The following is an 8,359-nucleotide window of genomic DNA, read 5'->3' on the forward strand; positions in this document are numbered from 1 at the left end:
GGGACATGGCAGCCTGTTTGCACCCGTGTAATCAGTGGTCGGGTCTTCAGCTTCTCTGCTCCCACCCTTTGGAACTCTATCCCACAGTGCCTTCACCTCGCTCCCTCCTTTGCCTCCTTTAAGGCCAACCTCAAAACCCTCCTCTTTGACCGAGCCTTCGGTCACCCTCCTACCCTCACCTTCCCTACCCTCCACCCCTCCTGATCCCAACCCCCAGCTTGTGTCCAAATCCCTGACTGTCCAGCGCCCCGGGACGTCCTCCCGTCATGAAAGGCACTGCGTATGGAGCCCCAAACACACCTTCCAACAAGTCTCTGGATAGGGTTCGGAGCTGGAACGCTCTCTTTTTCCCATCGTAGCTCAGGGCACATTAAGGTTAATCATAAAAGCTGGTTCTTGGACGAGTGAAATCTACTTTAAAATTTCCATTTGTATTCTGGGTGTGATGATACAATCCTAGAGCTTCTCGCTGAGTTTGAGTTCCTTGTTTGCACTTAAAGCCTCATACTTACTGCACTTTGTGTAGAAACTACTGACTACTTAAAATACAGGGACGACAAGTATTTAAACTTGCTGTTTCAGCTTCGTGCAGGGACCGAGGTTGATCACGGGACACTCGGAAACTGCATTTACCTTTTAAACATGTGGTCGGTGCCATTTTACAAAATTTAAATTTTCAAAAAAAAAAGGAAACCTTTTCAGAACTTTTCTCTTTTTGACCCGAGTAATAATAATAATCCTCGCATTTGATATCACATTATCACATCTTCGAGACGTCTCAAAGCGCTTCACAGAATATACTCTTAAAGTGAATTGACTGTGGCAGCCAACTGCGCACACCAGTGTCCCACGAATAGTGGATTGAGGGACCAAATTATTATTTTTTGAAGGGATTATTACCCAGGAACGTGATCCACCAATCAACTAACAACATACCTACTGCTGGGTGAACAGGCGTACGGAGTAAAGAAAGTTGCCTAATATAAGGGATTATTTTGTGTGTTACAATACCACTGAGTACTTCAATTCGCAATGTGTTTGATTTGTTTTATTCTAAGATTCTGCAAAAGATGTTTTAAAGATTTAGTTTTTTTTATAACAGATTTTGATAAATTATTTAATGTGAAAGTGGTTTATATAATTGATATTCCTGTGCTTTGTTGTGTTATGGGTTGGGAGTTTGGAATTCTGTTGAATTTAACTGCCTGTGTCTCATGTGGTGTCGATTTGTTTCAACATAAAGAAAAACTTGCACATGAATTTTGTATTATCTTGGATGTGTTTAAATTTTACTTTAATCAGTAATGAGGTACAGTTTAGTGGCAATTACGATAGGAGGGATTTGTCTGCTGGACTTACCTCCCTTTCAAACCTTGAAAAACAGAAATTTAAATATAATTCTTGCATTTGATACAGCGCCTTATCACGTTGTTGTGACGTCTATAGCGCTTCAGAGTATACTGTGGTGAATTGACTGTGTATTTTGTGGGAGAAACAACAGCCAATTGCACACAGCAGCGTCCCACAAACAGTCGTGGATTGAGTGACCAAATTCTTCTTCTTATCTTCGAAGAGAATATCACTCCCAGAAAGCGATGCATCAATCAACTAACAACCAGGTTCTTACTTGTTGCTGGGTAAACAGGCGTGTGGGGTAAGGAAACTTGCCTGAGGCTTTTCCCCGCTCAGGTCGCCTCACTTGCAAGACAGATAATCAATTTTAAATTTTAATTCAGCGCATTTTCAATTTTGGAATCGAAACCCAGGAAAGTGCAAAACAGACTAAAGACTCAAGTCTCTGGTTCAAAAACTGAAAAGAACACAGGTACAACTGAAAGAGGAGATTTTATTGGAAGTTGTGTCCAGCTCATACGGAATTAAGTTAACATTATTCAACAGCAATCTTTCAGCATAAAGAATGCTTTCACAATATACTGTAGTTTCTTCCATAACAAATAGATAACTGCAATATTTACTGAACAGAATTATTACTACGAAACAGATCAGCACGTGAATGTGTCCGACTGAATTAGGAGGGTGACAAAGCTAACTTTTACACTGATGCTTGTAATGGCTCAAAGTATTAGTAAATATATCCTTTGAAGTCAGTCGCAGTGCAGAGTTGTCCCATTTTCAAGTTAAAATAGCAAATTGAATGATGCGAACTGCAAGGTTAGTGTGTGGGTGATGTGCAGTGGGAGCCATGGCCACTTTCACTGGTCACTGGTCCATCACCAAAACAATCACTTTTAAAAAGATATTTGATGTTACGGGAACCACTTTTCCATTTGTAATGTAAGAATTGAGAATCCTTACCGACTTCCAGTAACATTCAAACGTAGGTCAGGATGGTGGTTAATGGGGAAAGGTAGTCGTGTCACAAAAGCCACTAATGTAACCCACGCTGTTCCAGATCTGACACCCAATGCACATCCCAGATTGTTCTGGTTTGTGTTAAACACTGACCCGGAAGCTGGAATTGTGGGTTTAATTAAAAGTTTCTTAGCAGATAATCTGTCCATTCCAGTTTTGACTCATTTGACTCATCAATGGGACCCGCAAATGGTTTAAACTTTCAACAAGTGCCTCGAAATGTACCTCTGCTTTTTCTTGCGATTGATATAGTGACTTATCATGTGATCGAGACGTTGCAAAGCTCTAGATCCTTTGCTGCAAAGTACCTCAGTGCTCCTACAACAAAATATTGATTTTTTTTTCAAAAATGAAATCACTTTATATCAAACGTCACCAACAATGGCTCCTGTAAATGCTAAACATTGCTGTTAAAAGACTGACATGAAATGGCTGTACTGTGATTTGAGTGTTTTTTTATATACAAAATCAATACAGGTGATCCAAATTAGCGCATTAATCCTCCACGGTTTCTCCGTGGGGAAGCTTAACAAATGCATCTAAATGAAAGAGGCTCAGAGAAAAGTGCTTAAAGGAAGTTTTAAAGTGCTCTCCGTTATGACACTAAGTCCCAGACAAACATTTTAAGATTATATAGTACACCAACACTTCTTTAAAGCTCAGGAGTTTGTGTTTCGGTTGGTTTGGGCACATTATCCACCATATCGAGGTTACAAGTTGTGAGTGACAGGACTGATGAACTGGACGCTTAAATAAAGAGGAGCCCACACACTGTGGGGAAAATATTTGGAGGTAATGAATGATAATGCAAAATGCTTCTTAAAAAAACGCCCAGACTGAACCAACTCAGCTTTGGTTAGAAGGAAGATGAGAAAAGATTTCTTCACACAGAGGGTTGTGAGAACGCACAGTGCCAGAGAAAGCGAGTTAGAATCAATTGGGACATTTAACAAGAGACATTCAATGGGAAGGAAACGTAAATGTAGGAACACGGAATGACGAGATCTGCCGTGATTTAAAAATACAGTCGAGTGACAGACAATACAGATAATGGTCGACACGATGGCAATCAGTCTCCCTCTGTGCTGGTGTTACTAAACGATCTGCACCTCAGAGTAAGATTAGAATAACAGTTTGTTACTAGTCACCAGCCGCGGGCAGCAGCGATGGCTCCTGGTGCAAACACCAGTCGTAGCCCAGGGTCCTGGTGGGCAGAGATTACAAAGAACGTACAGCATGGAAACCGGCCACTCGGCCCCACCGGTGTTTATACTGCACACGAGTCTCCACCCACACCCTCTTATAATAATAATCCTTGCATTCGATATCACGTCTTCGAGACGTCTCAAAGCGCTTCACACAATATACTGTGAATTGACTGCGTATTTTGTGGGCCACATTCGCACAGCAATTTATTTCCCTCTTCCTCATGTGAAGCTCTAACTTTCACTTGAATGTATCTGGACTATCTGCATCCACTGCGTCAGGTAGCGAGTTCCACAATCTCACTTCCCTCAGTGTGTAGTTCGGAGTAGGACCACTTTAATCCAAGATTGTGCAGAATTGGACTCGATTTGGAAGCCAAGTTTCCCACATTTCCCTTTATTTTTTAAAAAATGACAAATTAAAACAATGGGATTTTCGCACATTTGTTTGATCTTAAATATAAAGACAAAATGGTCTTATAGGTTAAAACAATATGGAATTCTAGGCTTCTCTCCCACTGACATTATCCAGCAGGAAATACATTGATATAGATTTCATAATAATAATCCTTGTGTTTGATTTAGCATTTCATCACGTCATCGAGACATCTAAAGCGCTTCACAGATTATATTGTTTGACTATTTTGTGGGCAAAAATCTATATATACGAGTTTCCGTCCCTGGGGTGTAGTGAAGAGCAAATCCATTGTGAAAATATTTTTCGAACCTCTGCAAAATGTTAGGATTTAACTGTACAGGACAGTGAGTAGTCTCTGGGGTGATGCACTCTACATCTCACGGAGCCAATATGGAACCTCACTGTCCTGTTTAACCCTCAACTGTCCTTCACACCCCACATCCGTGCCATGACCCATTCCGCCTTCCGCCACCCCCCGCAACATCGCCCGACTCCGCCACTATCTCTCACCGCAGTCTGCTGAGACCCTCATACAAGCGTTCATAACATCCAGCCTGCTCCATGTCCCCCGCCTCGCTCGCCCCACTATTGGCAGGCGGGCTTTCAGCCACTCTGCCTCCACCCTGTAGCCCCTCCACCTCACCCCCTCCCTTGCCTCCTTCAAGACTCCTCTTCGACTGCGCCTTCAGTCACCTTCCCTCCACACTCTCCGATACCGACCCCCAGCTCGGGGCCAAAACACTGAGCTGTTCAGCACCTGAGACGTCCTCCCGATGTGAAAGGCGCATGTAATTTTGTTGTCGTTGTTGTACAGTTGAAACAAGAAACAGCAGACACATTCTGATTTACCAGAGTGCTGACGTTTCACCGGTTTAACTTAAAAGAACTGGAGTAGTATTCTGTGCATTTCAAACAAACAGAAAGTTCCAGTTATAATCTGCCCCGGGCGGCCACACATTGAAGCAAACAGACCCACGTACAATTTCATAGACCCAGATTTGTAATGATGATAATAATCGTTGTGTTTGATACAGCACCTTATCACATCTTTGAGACGTCTCAAAGTGCTTCACAGAATATACTGTCAACTGAATTGACTGTATATTTTGTGGGCAAAACGTGGCAGCCAATTGTGCACAGCAACGTCCCCACAAACAGTCATGGATTGGTTGACCAAATTACTATTATTTTTAATGCAGTCAGTCAGGCAGTCAGCGCTGGAAGAGACCAGAATAATAAGAAATTTAGAATATTGAGTAGCTGTGCAGTTTTAGTTTGAAAGTCTGGTATTAAAAAAAACTGCAGTTTTTTTCCTCAGAGCTCTTTTCCTGAGATGACCCAGATTTGAGCACAAAGGCTCTTACACACCAAACTCTGCTTTTAAACAAGGTCCGGGTGAAGGAAACAGCATTAGGAGTAAAACAGGTAACAAAAAAAATACACACACCCACACAAACATTTTCCCTCCTTTTCAGAAAGCATTTTAACTCTCATTTCCTTCTACTGGGGTAGAGTTCTGTGTGTGTTCTTCAGTACTTTACCAAAGGCGCCATCATCAGCAGAGTCTCAGCAACTACTTAGCAGGAGGTTTTTTGGCACTGGAGCCGGGCTCAATCCTGCCTTTGCTGTTACACACAGGTATGTAATCCGGACAAAGAGGGGTAGAAGGGAAGGTTAAAATAAACGGCATTTAGACAGTAAATGCTCATTCCCCGAGTCTCTCATCTTTTGTTGTAAAACAGATGTAGACATAACCCCTGCGCCTGGATTTGAAAGAGTCGGTGCTATTCCAAACCCTTCAGCTCCACAAAGAACCCAATCCATTCACCATGTTCGTTCTACACTCTTTTCACACATCGGTCTCCCATCTGAGATAATGAGCTTTGCAATTGTGGTGAATTAGACATAAACAGTCCCCTCCCCCCATACAAAACACTTAGCAACTTTTTTTTTAAAAAACTGCCTCGTTTACTAACCAGTGCAATAGTGAAGCTCACAAGAAGGTGAACATATACAGCACCTCTTCTGGGAGGATAACATCTTCCTGACTCAAAGCACTTGATGGAGATGTGTGGACCCCTTGAGGAAGGTGACCTAAGGCATGGTCAAAGAGGTAGATGTTTAGAAAGATTTAAGACAGGGGTGCGAGAGGGCCAGACAGAAGGAATATGTTCCAGAGAGGGGAACATCGTGTCTGAAGGCTACGCTGTGCATTGTAGGGATGAGGGACATTGACCCGGGCCCAAGCATGCAGAGAGGATGAAATGGGCAGGAGATTAGGACTGTAGGAGATTCCTGGGGTAGGGATGAGGTGAAGCCAGGGAGGTTGCAGGGATAGAACAAATCTTGGAAGTTAATCTGCTGGCAAGGAGCATCGACAACAACAAATTACATTTGTATAGCGCCTTTCACATCGGGAGGACGTCCCAAGGCGCGTCAAAACATTTCTGCTACACGGCAATACATCAAGATGAAAATGATCCACGGTTCGTTCTTCCAAGGATGGATTTTGTGGAAAATACTCCACAAGAAAACATTTGCACCAATCTTTGTCACGCGACAATTTACAAAGTGCAACAGTGACATCTACAGGCAGAAAAATAACTCTTATTATAATTCTTCGTCAAATTCCACTTCTGATAACCAGAAATACAGATCAATCCCTCTCGGGGTAGACACAACAACAACTTGCAGTTATACAGCACCCGTCACGAAGGGTAGTGTCCCAGAGCACTTGTACAGAACGGTTGATACTATTTTTTTTTAAAAATGGTCACTTAATTCTCTCTCTGCACTTCCCACAGTGCAAAGTGACCTTAGTCAAAATGGCAGATCAGTACTATCGGGAGAGGGAAGGAGTCTTGTACATGATATAGCGCCATAGAAACATACAGGAACATATTTTTCACCGTTTGCTGAAATAGCCCAAATGTGTTTTATACAGTGAGCTATTTTGATTAGGGCTACAGGACGGTTCATCTGGCTAAATAATCCCACAAATAGCAATAAATAAGTTTTTTTGGCAGGATAGATATGTTAGGAATACTGGAACCTCTTCACAGACTGCTCTGAGAACACTTATCATAGCTTCGCTATCGCTGGTCAGGACAGTTAAAGATTGAATGTTTGAACATGATCGGCTGCAACAACTCGGAAGGACTTAAAACCTAAATCGGACATGACCTAAAATCACCTTAATAGTACACACGCTCTCCAGACATTTTCTTCTGCACAGATATACCTCCATTATAAGGCCACAAAATGTGATTATAGTGTTTTTCTGATTACCTATTATTCCCATCATGAATTAGAGCCACAGAAATGGGTGCTTCCCCTGCCCTCCCCAATGGCTTTTAAAGGTAAAAGGACGGAACTGAGCAGCACTCTGGGCCACAGATCAGAAAGCTCATGGTTCAAACTCTTGCCTTTGCTGAATTATAGGCAGAGGCACAATCGGCCTCAGGAATACTGGGACAAGTGGGATGGTGTTTGATGCTCATCTGTGAGCTTCAATTTCCCCCTCCGGGAAACAAATATTATTTGAACACTCACTCTGAAGACTTACACATCAATGGCAAGTTATCGGAGGGCACTGGAACTGTATCCCAGTAGAAGAAAAAAAAACACAAAACCCTTTTGACCAATTTCCTCTTCATCTCTCCCCCCACCCCTGAAAAAAGTGACAGATATTCTTCATACATAATAAGCCATGCATTTGATGTAGCACCAATAGTGTTGAAATGCCATAAAGCCACTTCACAGGTAATTAGAATGCCTCTAATCAGGAATGTATAATAATATATGAATCCTTGCATTTGATCACATCTTCGAGACGTCTCAAAGTGCTTCACAGGATACACTCTAAAGTGAATTGATGGGATTTGGGGTTCAACACCTGCATCAGACATGCCAGGAGCTACCCCACACAACTGAAACCGTCCTGATCGCTAACATTACGTTGGGACGCCCCAAATTGCCCCCCTTATTTGCAGCTGCCAATTTGTGTCTTGTACTTTTTCAGTCTTCGAGGAGGAAAAAGCCACCTACGAGAATGACTCCAGCCACCCGGCCGAGAGCAATGCCAGTCCTGTGAGATTCAATTGCCTGCCCAGGGTGTGGAGCACCGTGTGAGCTGAGATGGTGTAGGTATAAGGAGGAAGAGGGAGAGAATGGCTTCCATACGTGGGCCTTAAGAATTCCTTTCATGACTGGGTTTCAAAACCCGGTCAGGACCACCTGTGCTTTGGTTTTTGCCATGAAGGGGAGAGCAGGAATAATAATAATCCTTGTGTCTGACACAGCGCCTCATCACATCCTCGAGACGCCTCAAAGCGCTTCACAGAATATACTGTAAAGTGTAGTG

The sequence above is a fragment of the Callorhinchus milii genome, unplaced genomic scaffold (genome assembly GCF_018977255.1).
Source record: "Callorhinchus milii isolate IMCB2004 unplaced genomic scaffold, IMCB_Cmil_1.0 Scaffold27, whole genome shotgun sequence".
Taxonomy (NCBI): domain Eukaryota; kingdom Metazoa; phylum Chordata; class Chondrichthyes; order Chimaeriformes; family Callorhinchidae; genus Callorhinchus; species Callorhinchus milii.